The sequence below is a fragment of the Lithobates pipiens genome, unplaced genomic scaffold, assembly GCF_037356315.1.
Source record: "Lithobates pipiens isolate NorthernLeopardFrog02 unplaced genomic scaffold, aLitPip1_a1.2 Scaffold_35, whole genome shotgun sequence".
Taxonomy (NCBI): Eukaryota; Metazoa; Chordata; class Amphibia; order Anura; family Ranidae; genus Lithobates; species Lithobates pipiens.
Window position 1 is genome coordinate 10,365,461 of NW_027507811.1, and position 19,829 is coordinate 10,385,289.

Genomic DNA, 19,829 nt, shown 5'->3' on the forward strand with positions numbered 1-19,829 from the left:
TGCAGATGCCTGAATAAGAGAACACCAGCATAAAAGGGTATCTTCAGGTGTATACTGTGCTGGAGGCACACAACATCCACTAACTCCTGCAGATGCCTGTATTAGAGAACACCAGCATAAAAATGTAGATACAGGTGTATACTGTGCTGGAGGCACACAACACCCACTAACTCCTGCAGATGCCTGAATGAGAGAACACCAGCATAAAAGGGTATCTTCAGGTGTATACTGTGCTGGAGGCACACAACATCCACTAACTCCTGCAGATGCCTGTATTAGAGAAAACCAGCAATAAAGAGTAGATATAGGTGTATACTGTGCTGGAGGCACACAACACCCACTAACTCCTGCAGATGCCTATATTAGAGAACACCAGCATAAAAAGGTAGATACAGGTGTATACTGTGCTGGAGGCACACAACACCCACTAACTCCTGCAGATGCCTGAATGAGAGAACACCAGCATAAAAGGGTATCTTCAGGTGTATACTGTGCTGGAGGCACACAACATCCACTAACTCCTGCAGATGCCTGTATTAGAGAAAACCAGCAATAAAGAGTAGATATAGGTGTATACTGTGCTGGAGGCACACAACACCCACTAACTCCTGCAGATGCCTATATTAGAGAACACCAGCATAAAAAGGTAGATACAGGTGTATACTGTGCTGGAGGCACACAACACCCACTAACTCCTGCAGATGCCTGTATTAGAGAACACCAGCAAAAAGGGTAGATACAGGTGTATACTGTGCTGGAGGCACACAACACCCACTTTTAACTCCTGCAGATGCCTGAGAAAAGAACACACTGTCTCTGCCTATCTTGCTCTTTCCCTGCACGCCGGCACACACTACACAAGGCCGCCGTGCTATATAGTGTGGGGCGTGTACTAAACCCCCTGAGCTATAATTGGCCACAGGCATCCTGCCTGTGGCCAATTATGGCTCTCCTCTCTGCCGGCGCTGTGATTGGCCAAGCATGCGGGGTCACAGTGCATGCTTGGCCAATCATGAGCCAGCAATGCACTGTGATAGCGTAGTGCATTGTGGGCCTTTCGTGCCAGGTCTCCTTGGGTGCAGCTACAGGTCAGGTCACTGTTATGCCCTGTACACACGGTCAGACATTGCGACCACAAAATCCTTGTGTTGCCTACACACGGTCGGACAAAGTTGTCGGAAAATCTGATCGTTCTGAACGAGGTGACGTTCGTTGCATACGATGGGACTACGTTGCGGCAAGTAGCCAATAGCTTTGGTCTCGCAATTTAATCTGAGCATGCGTGGCACTTTGTCCGTCGGAATTCTCTACAAACGATCAGAAAAAGTCTGATCGGATTTTGTAGTTGTAAAATTTTAGATCCAGCTCTCAAACTTTTTGCCTCTGGATTTCCGACAGAAAAAGTCCGATAGAGAACACACACGATCGGATTTTCCGACAACATAATCCGATTCGACCTTTCCCGTTGGAATTTCCGACCATGTGCACAGGGCATAAGGAGGGCAGGAGAGCCCAATCAAAAAGCTCCTTAGAGGGTACATGGATGTCCTACTGTGCTCGCGCTGCCTGCGTGCCCCAACATGTGGGGCGCTCTGTGATCACCGAGTCCTTGGACACAGCTGGTCACATTTCAGAGTAAAGGGCCGATCCCTGCCCTTTACCATGTGATCAGCTGTCAGCCAATCACAGCTGATCACATGATGTCAACAAAAGCCGGTAATCGTTTTTTTTTCCCCCCTCACGCTTATAGCATGAGGGGAAAACAACGAGCCGAATACCGACCTCTGTAAAAGGGACATCGGTCCCACACAGTGACCACCAGTGCCCATCAGTGCCACCTGTCAGTGCCCATCAGTGCCTCATGACCAGTGCCAACTGTCAGTGCCCATCAGTGCCAACTATCAGTGCCTCATCATCAGTGCCACCTACCACTGTTGCCTATCAGTACCCCTCAGTGCCGCATATCAGTGCCCATCAGTGCCACCTATTAGTGCAGCCTCACTGTTTTTTTTTTTTTCAAAACGTTCAGTATTTTTTTTTGTTTGTTTAGCAAAAAATAAAACCCCGTGGTGATTAAATACCACCAAAAGAAAGCTCCATTTGTGTGGAAATAAAATGATAAAAATGTAATCTGGGTACAGTGTTACATGACTGCGTAATTGTCATTCAAAGTGTGACAGCGCTGAAAATTGGCCTGGGGAGGAAAGGGGTCAATGTTCCTGGTAGGCAAGGGGTTAAAGTGATTGTAAATGCTGAAGATTGCATTTTATGCATGAAGGTAAAAAAAAGTCTGTGTTCTGCTCCCCCCCCCCCCCACAGCTCCCCTAATACTTACCTGAGCCCCGTGTCAGTCCAGTGATGTGTACGAGAGCCTTGGCCTCCCTCTCCTCATTGGCTGAGAAGCAGAGGGAGTGATTGGTTTCCACTGCTGTCAAGCACTGCCAGTGAGCCAATGAGGAGAGAGCAGGGGTGGGGCCGAGCTACAGCTCTCTGTGTCTTATGGACGCATAGAGTGGGATTCGGGAGCCAGCATGCACCAATGCCCCCAATAGCAAGCGGCCCACACCAAGGAACTTTTCAAAATCAGCAGGGAGTCAGCAGCGCCTTGCACCTGCGGAGCTCTGCAGTGTGATGCAGTCAGGTGGCTGCCCTTAAGCTGCCCCCTAGAGGACATCCTGCCTCGTTGGAGTTGTGCCGCCTCCTCCTCCTCTCTTCTATCAGGCACCCAAATAGAGTCGGTGACCTCATCATCTCCTCCCTCCTCGGCACTGGAGCAAACTTGGCAGTATGCTGCGGCTGGGGGAACATGACTGCCAGTTTATTGTCCTTCTTGGCCCCCCCCCCATCTCTCTAGACTTACGTTACTCCCTTCCTCAACCTGGGAACCAGCATTGGAGTCTTCTAATCGCTGCGCATCTTCCAGCAGCATGTACCTGAAGCTGTGGTCGAATAGTTCTGGGGACTCCTCCGTGCATGATGGTGGGGCTACGGAAGGAGTGACTGTGGACAAGGAGCTGGTGGAATAGGCCGCTTTGGCAGCTGCATTGGAAGGAAAACTACTCCGAGCCTGGGTGACAGAGGATGAGGAGGGCTTTGTTATCCATTCCACCAACTCTTCTGCATGTTGTGGCTCAATAACACGACCAACTGCAGAGGATACACCATGTCCGTGACCAGCACTGTTGACTATAGACACAGAGCCTGCTTGCCTTCTTTTAGTGGCCTGTGAGCGTCTGCCTCTCCTTGGTGGCCTTCCAGACATGATGTAGATTTAGTTTTGCAACACCACACTACATTGTATTGTAGGGTGACCAAAAACCCCCTGTTCCCAGGGACAGTCCCCGGATTGAGGACACTGTTCCTGGACCAAGTCTGCCCCCGGTTTTGTCCCCTGATTGGATTTGAACAAAGGCTGGGGCAATTTCAAAGACAGTCAGTGCAGAATTCAAAAAATAAATTCTGGATTACACCCACCCTCCTACTAGCTTAGGGGGTGTATTTTTTCCATTATCTGTGCCCCTGTTTCTATTTGATGAGCATGGGGGTCTCCAAATGATGGCCCTCCAGTTGTTCAGGAACTACAATTCCCATCAGCACCTAGTCATGTTTGTGAATGTCAGAATTTTTCAATACCTCTTGAGACACGTAGTTCCGCAACAGCTGGAGGGTCGTAGTTTGGAGATCCCTCTTCTACGGGATTCTTTTGAAAGATGGACCCCTCTCTTGGCATTTTGTCATCTTTTTTTTTCCTGGTCTTCCCAATTTTCTGGAAAAACTTTGCATTTCCTGGAGGTGTGTCTCCTCCTCTCTTCTATCAGGCACCCAAATAGAGTCAGTGACCTCATCATCCCCTCCCTCCTTGGCACTGGAGCAAACTTGGCAGTATGCTGCGGCTGGGGGAACATGACTGCCAGTTTCTTGTCCTTCTTCCCCCCCCCCCCCTCTAGTTCCACAACAGCTGGAGGGCCGTAGTTTGGAGATCCCTCTTCTACGGGATTCTTTTGAAAGATGGACCCCTCTCTTGGCATTTTGTCATCTTTTTTTTTTTTTTCCTGGTCTTCCCAATTTTCTTGAAAAACGTTGCATGTCCTACACGGCAGCGAGGACTCAACAAGCATTAACGCTTCCTCCTCAAAGTCTCCTAGCAGAGTCTACCAGACAGAACTTTGATGTCCTCCGTGAACTCTGATTTCCTTACATGTGTTTTTACATTATGAATGTAGTGCTCACCCCCCCAAAGGGCCCACAGTTTAGGTCCTACGTTTCTTTCCCAGTAGGTGCACCGGCAGCCACACAGTCACAGTCATTATTTTGGCTTGGGGTATGCTTTAGTGCTTTTTTTTTTTTAGCAGAACTTGACATTGGATGGGTGTGGAGCAGGGGTCTCCAAACTGTGACCATTTGCTTGCCTTTATCCGGCCCCTCGGGGCACTATTCCTCCAACTGACACCAATGATGGGGTATCGTTTACATCCACTGGATGCTCCCACTGGCCAATCTGGTCCTCCCTAAAGTCCAAAGGACAGTAAACTGGCCCTTTGTTCAAAAAGTTTGGAGACCCATGGTGTGTAGGGCAACTGTGGGATACTCCAGCAACATCAAGAAGTAACTTCTTCCTATTGAAGAATCTGAGCACAGTCTTTGCAGCAGCAAATAATGGGCTGAGCTACACTAAGACATCATAAACAATGTCCCCTTTAAGCAACGATGACTCTAATGCAAGAGGGATTGTAGCAGTACAGTCGCTGGGATCTCTCACACTGGTCTGTGCTCACTAATGTCCTTGGGTAATTGGATGCCTTCTTCCAATAACTTCAAGAAACCTCTCCTTCAAGCCAGATCCCCAAGAATAAGTCCCTCAGTCAGCTCCAGAACCCTCCCCAGCTAGCATACCTGGGACCTTTGATGACCAGTAGAGGCATGGCAGGCCTGCCCAGATGAGCAGCAGCCCCCCAGGATTTTCCTCCTCTAGGATAAGAACCCCTCTATTACAGGCCCCAGGATATTTATGCTCTCTCCCAGCCACCCTCTGGGCATCACTTTCCAGGGATTGGCAGTGTGTGTGTTCAGTCACTTAGTCGTATCCGACTCTTTGTGACCTCATGGACCATAGTGCACCAGGCTTTTCTGTCCTCCACTGCCTCCCGGAGCTTGCTTAACTTCATGTTCGTTGTTTCCATGATGCCATCTATCCATCTTGTTTTCTCTCGTCCTCATCTCCTTTTTGCTTCCATGTTTCCCGGCATCAGGATCTTTTCCCCATGAGTCCTCTCTTTGCATTAGGTGGACAAAGTATTTGAGTTTCAGCTTGAGGATCTGTCCTTCCAGTGAATATTCAGGGTTGATTTCCTTCAAGGTCGACTGGTTCGATCTTCTTGCCGTCCAAGGGATTTTCAAGAGTCTTCTTCAACACCATAGTTCAAAAGCAGGGATTGGCTAGGACTGCGTAAGTTTTCAGCTGCTGATTTGACTCTCCCAGCCCACTATCTTCTAGAACCTTCAAGATAGACAAGAGGAAGCAGTCAGTGAAACACTGAACAGACCAAAATAATTACATGCAGATCAACCAGGGCCAGGGCAAGGGGTGGGAGGGGAAGTTGCCCTGGGCGCAGTGAAGCAAAGGGGACGCAGTGTAGTGCACCCATTCTGTGACATCAGGGCCCTCAGGTAATTTGCACTTGAGACCATCGAGCCACAGTACCCTACTGCACGGCCCACTCCTGGCCTCTGCATACTGGTTCTGCTGACATCCCAACAGGAGCTTACCCATCTCCTGGGATGGGATCTCCTGTCTCGGGCAGGGGCACCCCTGGTTGAGACCTCCTGTCTCTTGACTCCTATCTGAGCCCCCTCTGACCCCTGGGTGAGACCTCCTGTCTCCAGTATTGGAGCGGTCTCCAAACTGGAAGCCTTGAGCTATCCTCAGGCTCACACAGGCTGCAGGTGCCTAGCAAAATCTGGACACAGGATTGAAGGTGTCCCCTTGGGGACTACTTGGATTTACCTGCTCATCTGCACCGCCATGACCTTGTGTACATTCCAACTCACCTGACACTCTGGGTTCAGATATCTCTGCACCACCTTATAGTAATAAGTCAGAAAACTCAGTGTGTTTATATTCTATTAAGGTTTACTGGAACAATTCAAAGAGGGTATTGTTACACAGAGGAGGCAATAGATCTACTGAGCTTTGGGTAACAGTCCTAACTCAGCAGAGGAATTCCTCTACCATAACACGAGTCAAGATACTTTGTAGATAACAGTATATTATATACACATATGTACAGTAGAATACTACTGGAACCTGAAAGGATAAGCAAAGGTTAAGTATTTATGCTGGCAGACTTTTATAGGGGGAACGGTCAGGGCTGGACTCAGCCCTTCCTTCTCTGAGCTGGACACTTAGCTGTTGGCTAATTGCCAGCTCCTATCTCTCCACAGTTACTCTGCTGTTGATGATATCCTGCTCGTCAGTCCTGCCTACTTAAGCCGTCCAGCCCAGAGGATCTCTGCCTTCGCTGTAGTCAACATCACAGAGACGCTCTCCTGCATTCCTGTTAAAAGACTTGCTTGGCTGACATTTCTTCTGGCTCCAGATCCTGCTTGCCGTTTTTCTACGCTCATCTCTGGCTTCCTGACGTTTGGCTTGTCTGACTATCCGTTGTGGTTACTGAACTCTAGCTACGTTTGTTCTATTTACTTCTATTATTAAACAAGTGTGATTTAACTGTACTTCTGTCTTGGTCTGATTTCATGGTTTCTGACAGGAACCCAGTCCAGCCTATTAACCTTTAATCCTAATGAGAGATACGGCTTAACAGATATGGTATGAGGGCCCTTTAAGTAATAATGGCAGCATCGTCTCCGTTGCAGGCCTGATGGTCTTCACCGGCAGTTGGAGCTCATTAACTATAGCCAATAACGTGCAGTAACAAGCGATGGGATTTCTTGAAATGGAAGAAGCTAAAAGGTGTCTATGCACAGTGTTCAAAGATAGGTGCAGTAAAGTACTCCCAAGGTAAAGCTGTCTTTATACAGTGTCCCAGTGAAGTAATAAGGAAAGGTTTGCAAAGGTGGGCGATTGCCCTCTCGCCAACGACCAGGCCGATTCAATGGCTTCCGGACAGCAGCTCTCATGCAGTGGACCCCGCTGAGACGATCTCCCGATGCAAAGCTCGAAGCACTGGTTGTCTGGTGGATGTCCAAAAAACAGCAAGCAGGGCCAGGCCCTTCTCATCCGGGGTTGGAATATTGTACCCCTGCGTGGTAGGCCGCGAACCTCAACCCTCCCTGCACGGAGAGGTCCGTCACGCATCAGGCCCAGGAGGAAGAGAGTGCGGGGACGGGCCTCTGCCTTCTTTTATAGCTCCTACCAGCAGTCTCCCTGATGGTAGCAAAGATCCCTGGGATATGTAGTCCATGTGTATAGTAGACATGTGCACTGACAAAAAATGTGTTAGTTTTAGTTTCATTTGTTTTTTACTTTTTTTTCGGAATTTCCAATTTCCAAACCTCCGAATTTCGACTTTGCTAATTTTCAAATTCCGACTTTTCGGAATTCAGCAAATTCAAAAATGCAAAAATTTTAAAATCTAAAAAGAAAGAAAATCAGTAAAATTTTAAATAATGACTAATAATAACTATTTAAATTATAAGTATTGGAATTTCCTTTCAAATTTGGCTGTTTGTGAATGTAATAAATACAAATTTATCCGAAGTTACGAATTATCCGAAATAACGAATGCCGCATCTAAACAAATGAATAATAAATAATAATAATAATAAATAATAATAACGAAACCTTTTTATTATTAGATTCCAGTCTTTTTGGCACGGCATTCATCATTTAAGATAATTCTTACTCGTTACGTTCACTAACAGCCAAATTTATAATAATTTATCTAATTTAATAGTTATTAATCTTTATTATTTCGGATTTTCAAATTTTCATTCTTATTTTCGGATTTTCAAATTTCCGAAATTCCTAATTTCGAAAAATTCAGAAATTTGTAGATTTCTGAAATTGAAAAAATTCGGATTTTCATTCTTAATTTCGGAATTTCAAATTTCCACAATTCCGAATTTCCTCTTTTCGAATTTTCCTATTTCTGAAATTTAGAATTTCCGAAATTTTCCAATTTCCGAACTTTTCCAATTTTTCGAAATTTCCAAAATTGGTAAATTGAAAAATTCGGAACTTTCGGAATTAATGAATTTGTCAAAATTCATTAAAAAACTAATTTGGAACTAAACGAATTGCACATGTCTAGTGTATAGTCACGCGGAGCAATTGCCATTCTGAAGGACCCAGCGGAGGATCACGTACTTTGCAAATGTAGTCCACATTGCTACACAAGCAAAACATTTCCCACACTCCGGTCCAAAGTACGACTTCTTCCTCATGTACAAGCTCTGAAGCCTGACATGTTCCGATTTCCATAGAAACCATTTCCCGCACACCCAGGACAAAAACGCGGGATCACTCCAGGGCGGGATCTTTGACGTGTGACCATTTCTGATTTCCACAAATAACCTTCCCGGCGTTCAGGGCAGGAATGTGGCTTTTAACACCTGTGAGATCTTTGATGCTTGTAAAGATTGGACTTCCACGAGAAACATTTCCCGCACTCTGGGCAGGCATACGGTTTGTCCCCCGTGTGAGACCTCTGATGCATGGCAACGGTAGATTTATATGCAAACCGCTTACCGCACTCAAAGCAAGAATACGGTTTCTCCCCCGTGTGGCATTTCTGGTGAACAATAAGGTGGGACTTCTGTGAAAAACATTTCCCGCACTCCTCACAGGAATACGGCTTCTCTCCCGTGTGAGTCCTTTGATGCGTGACAAGTTCTGATTTCCGTGGATAACATTTCCCGCACTCTGGGCAGGAAAACGGCTTCTCACCGCTGTGGCATATCTGGTGTTTGGAAAGGAGGTACTTCTGTGAAAAACTTTTCCCACACTCGAGACAGGAATACGGCCTTTCCCCCGTGTGGGATCTATAATGTATGACAAGGTCTGATTTATAAGGAAAAGATTTCCCGCACTCGGAACAGGAATGGAGCTTCTCGCCCTTGTGAGATTTCTTATGTACATAAAGATGGGACTTTTGTGAAAAACTTTTCCCGCACTCAGCACAGGAATAGGGGCTCCCCCCTCTGTGAGATTTTTGATGTGTATTAAGATTGGACTTTTGTGAGAAACGTTTCCCGCACTCAGCGCAGGAATACGGTTTCTCACCCGTGTGTGATCTCTGATGTACAGAAAGATTGGACTTTTGTGGAAAACGTTTCCCGCACTCAGAACAAAAATACGACTTCTCACCAGTGTGAGTTTTCTGATGTACAGAAAGACTTAATTCAGAGCTAAAACTTTCCCCATGTTCAGGAAAGGTTTCCTTTCCCTGAATCCCGGCACCATCCCCCACAGTACGAGGTTGCTCGGAGTCGGAGGGATTCCATGGTCTATCCACACTGTGAAGTCCACCATCCATAGTGGAGATCATTGTCTTTTCTCCTCCACAATCTCCTGTGATGGCCTCATCTTCCATTCTACAACCTGGAGATAAAGTGAGACGATCCTTTGAGGGTTTCTCCATGGCGTGTCCTGGAAAAATATAAAAAACATCATCAATAGATATGAGAGGGTTAGTTCACTTCCATCAAGATCCCATCTGGATCAGGTAGATATGAGTGAGGAGATGTTCTCTGTGGAGGTCCCAACCAGCCGGGACTTTTCCCCCCTCTTCAGTCCTTTGGTCCTCCTCCCAGATCACTTCTACATTTACACAGCCTTGTCAGAAGAGCAGGAACCAATGGGGGCTGGGAGGTCCATGCTCTTTACACAACCACAAGCCCAGGCACTGGGTCATGTGATCTCTGATAGACAAGAGGGTCATTCTTTATTCTACTTTTCACTTTTCATCCCAACAAGATTTTTATGTTGACATTTAGCTATAAGTCGGCTGGAAGAAGAGGGACCAACCTAAGAAAGTCTCAATCTGTGTTATCATATCTGTGCTACTGTAACTAGGAGTGACCCACAACCTAATACTGCCAGCTGAACCACAAATAGGGTATCAGTACAGGGAGGAGACCATTATCAACCTATTATTGGCTGATATCACTCAGCTCCCGCCCTACTCTGGACCAATCAGTGAGCAGTAACAGAGCAGAGATAAGAGAAGAATATTTGATGGGTCACCTGTGGTGATCTCTGTAGGAGTGTCCTCCTCTATGAATGTCCTCGTCATTCCAGCCTCCTCCGTATATTGCTGATCATCCCTCACATACGTCTCTTCTACTTCACCCTCAACTTTCATGTTCATCAGATCTTCACCCTAAACCAACAGAATGGCAGAAAATAACATCTGTAACATAGAAGTATTTATGATGTGAGATCACATAGAAAATATCATCTTGTAGAGTCCACACATCATCTCCACATGTCAGAGTGTTCAATCACTTTATGTTCCCGACCCTCAACTCCACCTACCTGATGATGGTGGGGGATGGTGTGACCTTCCTGTGTGGAATCCCGGGAATACAGAGGACGGGGGCATCTCTCTGGGGGGTTCACGGTATTAGGTGGCTCCATTATATTGACCTTGTAGAGGTTCTTGCATTCTTCAGAAAACTCCTTCATCACACCATATTGATCATCCTCCTCTTTAAACTCTTCTTTCACAACAATATTATAATCCCAGAGGTTTCCACTCTAAATAATAATAAAACGTTCATTGTAACATTGAATCATTTCTGTATAAATCTCAGCTATCAGTGATTGTTCTTCACCTACCTGATGATGGTGGGGGATGGTGTGATCTTCCTGTGTGGAATCCCGGGAATACAGAGGACGGGGACATCTCTCTGGTGGGTTCCCATTACTGGATCCATCTGTAGGAAACACACACACTGACTGAATACATTGTTTCTATGTGTTTATCAGATGATGGGGGATCTAGGTGGAGCCTCCGTACTGCTCTCTCCTTTACAATAAAGTCTCCTCTTACCCGGTGATGTGAGGGGCGGCTGATTGTCCATCATGACGTCCTTGTAGAGATCCTTGTGTCCTTCTAAATACTCCCACTCCTCCATGGAGAAATAGACAGTGACATCCTGACACCTTATAGGAACCTGACACACACAATGATACAGTCACCATCCAGACACATCCCTTGTCTGTTACTGGATAATGTCCCAGAATTCCCAGAATCCTCCTCACCTCTCCTGTCAGCAGCTCCATCATCTTCTTGGTGACTTCTAGAATCTTCTCCATGTTGTGTCTCTCGGGTTTTAGGGAGTCACATGGAGGCACTGTGATGGTCATATGATCACCGGACTTCACAAGAGGAAATCTCTGTATTGGAGAACCAATAGGAACATCATGTTAGAATCCCAGAATCCTCCTCATCTCTCCGGTCAGGTCTGTGTTTTATTAATAGAGATAAGAGTGATGTCATGTGACCTCCCAGAATCCTCCTCACCTCTCCGGTCAGGTCTGTGTTTTATTAATAGAGATAAGAGTGATGTCATGTGACCTCCCAGAATCCTCCTCACCTCTCCGGTCAGGTCTGTGTTTTATTAATAGAGATAAGAGTGATGTCATGTGACCTCCCAGAATCCTCCTCACCTCTCCGGTCAGGTCTGTGTTTTATTAATAGAGATAAGAGTGATGTCATGTGACCTCCCAGAATCCTCCTCACCTCTCCGGTCAGGTCTGTGTTTTATTAATAGAGATAAGAGTGATGTCATGTGACCTCCCAGAATCCTCCTCACCTCTCCGGTCAGGTCTGTGTTTTATTAATAGAGATAAGAGTGATGTCATGTGACCTCCCAGAATCCTCCTCACCTCTCCGGTCAGGTCTGTGTTTTATTAATAGAGATAAGAGTGATGTCACGTGACCTCCCAAAATCCTCCCCACCTCTCCGGTCAGGTCTGTGTTTTATTAATAGAGATAAGAGTGAGGTCATGTGACCTCCCAGAATCCTCCTCACCTCTCCGGTCAGCAGGTAGATGATCTCCAGGGTGAGGTTTAGTATCCTCTCAGTCATGTGACTCCGGTCCTCCTCCATCCTCAGTTGAACTATACAGGTTTCCTGTAGACCAATAATTGATAATAGATGATCATTATAAGGGTTGTACTGGTTGTAGAATATTATGATGGGGGTGTATGAGGGGATAATATGAGGGTTATGACTGTTCTCTTTTGAGACGTTTATCTTTCATTAGTCTTCGATCTGTAGCCAAGAAAACCTAAATAAGATTCCCTGTATGTCTAAATAACCCCGCACCATGTAAACTTAAAACGTAAACATATAATCCATTAATATAGACCAGTGGCCTCTAAACTGCGGCCCAGGTGGGCCAGATGTGGCCTTAAATCTGGCCCTTGAGGCAATATTCCTCCCACTTACACCAAAGATGGAGCACTATTCCTGCCATTGACACCAATAATGGGGCACTATTCTTCCCACTGACACCTATGATGCGGCACTATTCCTTCCACTGATACCAACTATTTCTGCCCCAAAGATAGGGCATTGTTTACTCCCACTGGCCACAGTCCGGCCCCCTTAAAGTCTGAAGGACAGCAAACTGGCCCTTTGTTTCGAAAGTTTGGAGACCCCTGGTATAGACTGATGAGGTGAGAAGGTGATCGGTGGGAAAGGTGACAGATCTCCAAAATGAAGAGAATGTTTCGGCCCTGTAACTGGGGGAGCGTTCTGACCATGAAGGGGTTAATCTAGGTTTCCACACTATATATGTGTGTATCCTCATCTGCTGGAGATAAAAGACGTCACAGTGACTATGGAGGACGAGGACGGACATGACAGGGGGGGGGTTACTGGGTGTAAATAGAAAATAAGATCTTATTACCCCCTCTGATGCCAGCTCCAGCAATGTCTCCTCTCTACTTCCTCCTGTCTTACCTCTCACCCGGGACTTACTATTTATACCTGACGTCACTTCCTGTCTGTACCTGACATCACTTCCTGCTTACTGGTATCATAGAGACTTACTATCTCCGTATAAGTGAGATCACCACCTTGTGGAGCTCAGAGGAACTGCAGCCCCAACAAGCATCCAGTATAATCATGGCCTTGTGTTGTATGTGTATTATTATTATTACTACAGGTACTTATATAGCACCATCAATTTACACAGCACTTTACATTTTATTACACATTCATACGTGTTATATCAGGTTTTCACCAATAGTTACATAGTTAGTAAGGTTGAATAAAGACACCAGTCCACCCAGTTCAACCTGAATGAGTGTTTACAATTGTCTCTATGCCTGTACATTGCACACTCACATCAGTCCCTACCCTCAAGAAGCCCACAATCCAAGGTCCCCATTCATATACTAGGGCCAAATTTGGACAGAAGCCAATTAACCTACCTGCATGTCTTTGGAGTGTGGGAGGAAACCAGAGTACCTGGAGGAAACCCACGCAGGCACAGGGAGAACATGCAAACTCCAGGCAGGTAGTGTTGTGGTTGGGACCAATATCTGTATTATTCCTGTAGCGCCGCCTCCTGAAGAGCATGCGCTATATTTTTGTAAATTTCGTTTTTCCTAAGACCATAGTTGGGTTTTAGGGTTGATTATGGTAAATTATGGTCTCAGCATTAGTTTGGCTGGACTGTATTATGTTCTGCCTGGACATAGGTGTGGGTGTCACCTTTGGCAGGCATTGGAACGCAGTCTGGTTGGACGCATTGAGTACCAATCTCTCTCTCTGAGCCAATCAGTGGGTGCGCTGTCTCGCTGTGTATTCCGGGAGAGGGTAATTAAGGTGCGGAGGTCACGTGATTCTGGGTTCCAGTCCAGAAGTATGTTCTGATTCCCCGGTCCTGGTCCTCCTGACCAGCCCCCAGAGGCCCTCATGGCCTGGGGTGCGGATCTATCCATTTCCGAGTCTCGGGGCTGGCTAGCCCGAGGCACAGTAACTGGAAGGAGTGTTCCAAGGTGGTCCGGTGCCGTCTCGGGTTTGGAGAGGCCAAGCAACTGAGAACGCAACCAGGAGAGGTCTCCTCAGAAGAGGGCCATGCACGAGGCTGGCTGCTTGGTAGGAGCTTGGAAGCTAAGCTGGAAAGGACACCAAAGTGAATCCACATACCGTATGAAAGTTCCTAGTTTCATCCTTCAGTTACAATCAAGTCTGTGGCAGAGACTTTTTCCTCATTCTAAAGTTCTACAACCAAGTCTGTTCTTTTGAATCACCTGTCGGTTGCTAAGTCCACAAAAAGGGGATTTATCCCATAACTGTAACATCCAGTTGCGAATAGCTATTCCCTGGATTGTATAGAGAGAGACATTCAAGTATTAGCAGTTCCAAGAGTACCTGAGCTTTACTACCCATACCCTCTATTCCCTACTGAGAGACTATGTTCTGTTTAACGTTTTGCAAATAAAAATCCCTAAAGTAGATTCAAGTGTCGGTCTCTACAGTTTATTGGGTCATCAACCTCGGGAAACCCTAGACGAGCACGAGGAGGAGAAGGTAACGGTAAGCCCAAAAAACCCAGCCGCTCCTTCGGGGGTCAGTGCTACATTCCCAAAACAATTTCCTTCACACTTTTGCTACTCTTGTGTAGAACTTTGTAATATAATAAGTCCTCGTGTAGAATCAGTGTCAGAAAGGACATCCCCAGTGCCTCTTGACCAACCCAGCCCTCCAGGCTATGGGCAAGCATATAACCTCCAACATACTTAAATCAGCCTGCAAGCATTTAAAGTGATTCTAAAGGATATACACCAAAAGTATTGGCACGCCTGCCTTTACACGCACATGAACTTTAATGGCATCCCAGTCTTAGTCCGTAGGGTTCAATATTGAGTTGGCCCACCCTTTGCAGCTACAACAGCTTCACCTCTTCTGGGAAGGCCGTCCACAAGATTTAGGAGGGTGTCAATGGGTATGTTTGACCATTCTTCCAGAAGCGCCTTTGTGAGGTCAGGCACTGATGTTGGTCGACCTGAGAGCCTGAATTTTTGAAGCTGAAACCTGGTGGGTTCCTGTAGTCAGGTCAGGCTATTCTGAACACTTGAGAGGATTTGGTGTGACAAGTTGGCTGCTTCTGAAGACCGCTTCTTGGTGATATCTCTTGACCAATTGGCTTGCCTTACAAACTTGATCTGGAACCCAGACGTGGAGGCCCCATATTTTGGTGGTTGCACCATAAGCCTTGTTGACTCACTGAGCATATGCCCGTTTGAGTCCTCTCACTCCGGTAAAGCCCCGTACACACGACCGGACTTTTCAACATCCAAAGTCTGACGGAATGATTCTGGCAGACTATTCGATCGTGTGTGGGCTGCAACGAACTTTTGATTCGCAAAAGTCTGACAGACTTTAGAAATGGAACATGCTTCAAATTTTTCCGCCAGAACTCTGCCGGACCCAGTTCCTACCGAGAAATTCGCTCGTGTGTGTGCTATTCCGACGGACTAAAACCGACGCTAGGGCAGCTATTGGCTACTGGCTATGAATTTCCTTATTCGAGTCGAGTCGTACGTCATCACGTTCGAATCCGTCGGAGTTTGGTGTGATTGTGTGTGGCCAAGTCCGCTCATTCGGAAAGTCCGTCAGAACTCTGTCAGAACTCCGTCGAAAGTCTGGTCGTGTGTACGCGGCTTTAGCCTCCTCACTAACCGGTCTGTGTCTTCACCTCTACATTGATGTCACGTGGAATCCCACTTCTAGTTACACAATTTATTTTCACCATTTATTTAAAGACTGCTATGTATATGTTTTAAAACAACTTTTGAGTGATGGCACATGGACTTTAGTTTGGGTGCGAATTTCACATCTCATTTTCATTATTATTAGTTTTTGTGGTCATTGCACAGTGTACATTAGTGTGTATATATATGTATTTCAATGATTTGAGTGCTGCACATAATTTCACTTTTTACTTGGCTCTTGTGAGAGCTGACTGAGGGAGGATGTTCACTGGCCCTGTCTGGTGCTACTGAGGAAGGCTGCCGTGAGGGCTTCAAGAGCCTTGTGAGTACAGACTCCCACAGGGGATCCTGGGGACTTGTGCCGTTGGATCCTCCTCTGGGGGGCTAGGAGTCAGCTACTGGGTGCACGCTAAAGGGGACACTGGCTAGTGTCTTGAAGAGCCAAAGTTACATTATTACATAGTAGGTGAGGTTGAAAAAAGACACAAGTCCATCAAGTCCAAACCATGTGTGTGATTATATGTCAGTATTACATTGTGTATCCCTGTATGTTGTGGTCGTTCAGGTGCTTATCTAATAGTTTTTTTTTATCGTTGCTCCTTGCTGAGACCACCACCTGTGGAAGGGAATTCCACATCCTTGCCGCTCTTACAATAAAGAACCCTCTATGTAGTTTAAGGTTAAACCTCTTTTCTTCTAATTTTAGTGAATGGCCATGTGTCTTGTTAAACTCCCTTCCGTGGAAAAGTTTTATCCCTATTGTAAGGTCACCAGTACGGTATTTGTATATTGAAATCATATCCCCTCTCAAGCGTCTCTTCTCCAGAGAGAATAAGTTCAGAGCTCACAACCTTTCCTCATAGCTAATATCCTCCAGACCCTTTATCAGCTTTGTTGCCCTTCTTTGCACTCTCTACATTTCCAGTACATCCTTCCTGAGGACTGGTGCCCAGAACTGGACAGTATACTCCAGGTGCGGCCGGACCAGAGTCTCGTAGAGCAGGAGAATTATCGTTTTATCTCTGGAGTTGATCCCCTTTTTAATGCCAATATTCTGTTTGCTTTGATAAGAGCAGCTTGGCATTGCATGCCATCATCTACTAGGACCCCCAGGTCCTTCTCCATCCTAGATCCCCCCAGAGGCTCTCCCCCCAGTCTATAGATTGCATTCATATTTTTGCCACCTAAATGCATTATTTAAATTTTTTTTACATTGAACCTCATTTGCCATGTAGTTGCCCCTCCCCCCCATTCATTTTTTCAGATCTTTTTGCAAGGTTTCCACATCCTGCGGAGAAGTTATTGCCCTGCTTAGCTTAGTATTGAATACAGAGATTGAGCTGTTTACCCCATCCCCCATGTCGTCTATGAATAAATTAAACAGGATTGGTCCAAGCACAGAACCCTGGGGGACCCCACTACCCACCCCTGACCATTCCGAGTATTCCCCATGTAGCACCCTCTACCTTAGGTAGGTCGGTGCTAGTATAGGTTTTAGTGTAAGCTGCCAGCGCAGGTCAATTTAAGCAGGCCTATGCTGTGAGCTAGGCCTGTTTGTTTTGATCTGGGGGCAGAGGAGTGGTTTAGTATAGCAGTAGGTGACAGACACATGCCTCAGCTCTTTGGGGCCACCTCTGTTTCCAGGGAGAATGTTCTGGAAAAGGGGCAGGGCAGAGAGCCGGAGTGACATGGGGTACATGTGAGAATGTGAGGAGCTCTGACCAATCCCCAACTAGGATTGGCAGAAGGCAGACCTCCTACACATACCCATGGTCAGCCTGCTGGGGGAAGAGTCGTGAGCTGGGTGAACTGGATGACGGAGTGTTGGACTGTTGTGTCTGAGGGAACCTCCTTTATGGGGGGGGGGGGGGTGTACCTCAGGCAGGGAGCCTTTCTTTAAACGGTCATGGAGAGGTGTCCTGGAACAGGAACTGGAGGAGACAGTTGGTATGCATGTCCGGAGTAATGTCATTCAGGAAGGATCCAGGTCAGGTGTCGGTGAGTGGAAAGCACAGTGGAAAGCTCTGGAAGAGACATGTCAGGGGAGCTGGATGTAGAGCCAGAGGGAGAAACTGTGGGAGTTTGTGTCAAGTCGCTGTGGGCGGGATTTGCAATCGGACTTCCTGGGATCAGTAGACAATCTTCATTTATTAAGTAAATTGGTTGCTGCCACAAAGGGGTACTGCAGACCCCGGCATACACAGGGCCATTGAGTAAAGACACAGGGACTTATTCAGAGTGAGGCCTAGTCATGTTCTAATGGTGTAACAGGAGTACTAAAGTTGGACAGAGAAGTCGTTTGTTGGAAGAAGTGTTCTGAGGTAAAAAGTCTGTCAAGTTTAGGGTCAGCCATCTTGTCCTGCTGAGAAGTGTGACGCAGTTACTTTTATTCTACAAAGTACAATTCATCCTATGGGGATCCCATGTCCCTTTTCCCCAACCAAGTTCAATCCCCTAATAAAAACAACAAAAACAAGCAAGAGACTGTTCATTGACAGGGAAGTGTGTCTAATGGATGTCTGGCGGCAGGGTGAAATGTGTGAATGCTGAGACACGTAGCAACCTGGCTGGGCCATCTCTACACCCATTTATCACCACCCACTGAACTCACCCTTGTAGCCAGTTTTCAATCCGTGTACTCACCCTATGGTCCATGTCAATGGACCTTATTTTGTATAGTAAACGTTTATGGGGGACTGTGTCAAATGCTTTTGCAAAATCCAGATACACCACGTCTACGGGCCTTCCTTTATCTAGATACACCACGTCTACGGGCCTTCCTTTATCTAGATACACCACGTCTACGGGCCTTCCTTTATCTAGATACACCACGTCTACGGGCCTTCCTTTATCTAGATACACCACATCTACGGGCCTTCCTTTATCTAGATACACCACATCTACGGGCCTTCCTTTATCTAGATACACGTCTACAGGCCTTCCTTTATCTAGATACACCACATCTACGGGCCTTCCTTTATCTAGATACACCACGTCTACGGCCCTTCCTTTATCCAGATACACCACGTCTACGGGCCTTCCTTTATCTAGATACAACACATCTACGAGCCTTCCTTTATCTAGATACACCACATCTACGGGCCTTCCTTTATCTAGATACACCACATCTACGGGCCTTCCTTTATCTAGATACACCACGTCTACGGGCCTTCCTTTATCCAGATACACCACGTCTACGGCCTTCCTTTATCTAGATACAACACGTCTACGGGCCATCCTTTATCCAGATACACCACATCTACGGGCCTTCCTTTATCTAGATACAACACGTCTACAGGCCTTCCTTTATCCAGATACACCACATCTACGGGCCTTCCTTTATCTAGATACAACACGTCTACGGGCCTTCCTTTATCTAGATACACCACGTCTACGGGCCTTCCTTTATCCAGATACACCACGTCTACGGGCCTTCCTTTATCTAGCTGGCAGCTCACCTCCTCATAGAAGGTTAGTAGATTGGTTTGGCAAGAACGATTCTTCATGAATCCATGCTGATTACTGCTAATGATACCGTTCTCATTACTAAAATCTTGTATATAGTCCCTTATCATCTCCTCCAAGAGCTTGCATACTATTGATGTTAGGCTAACTGGTCTGTAATTCTCAGGGATGTATTTTGGGCCCTTTTTAAATATTGGTGCTAAATTGGCTTTTCTCCAATAACCTGGCTCCATTCCAGTCAGTAGCCTGCCAGTAAAAATTAGGAACAATGATCTGGCAGTTACTTGACTAAGTTCCCTAAGTACCCTCGGGTGCAAGCCATCTGGTCCCAGTGATTTAGTAATGTTAAGTTTCCCAAGTCTAATTCTAATTCTGTCCTCTGTTAACCATGGAGGTGCTTCCTGTGATGTGTCATGAGGATAAACACTGCAGTTTGGGTTACTGAAGCCCCCCGATTCCCTTGTGAAGACTGAGGAGAAGAATAAATTCAATACCTTCACCATCTCTCCATCCTTTGTAACCAGGTGGCCTTCCTGATTCTTTATGGGGCCAATATGGTCTGTCCTCCCTTTTTTACTGTTTATATATTTAAAGAATTTCTTGGGATTTTTTTGCCCTCTTCCGCTATGTGTCTTTCATGTTCTATTTTATCCATCCTAATTGCACCCT

General features: G+C 46.3%; 1 protein-coding gene and 1 pseudogene across 2 annotated transcripts in view; one reads left to right on the forward strand and one right to left on the reverse strand.

Moving 5' to 3' along the window:
* The window catches only part of LOC143956078 (uncharacterized), a 94,509-nt gene that overhangs the window by 19,921 nt on the left and 54,759 nt on the right, over nt 1-19,829 (forward strand). The gene's annotated exons all lie outside the window — the stretch shown is intronic.
* On the reverse strand, nt 8,400-13,661 carry LOC143955378 (uncharacterized; annotated as a pseudogene). Its single transcript, XR_013269801.1, has 8 exons — nt 12,881-13,661; nt 11,998-12,099; nt 11,225-11,359; nt 11,013-11,136; nt 10,799-10,896; nt 10,496-10,717; nt 10,205-10,340; nt 8,400-9,607 (listed from the first exon to the last, which is right to left on the reverse strand). The product of XR_013269801.1 is annotated as an uncharacterized LOC143955378 (transcript).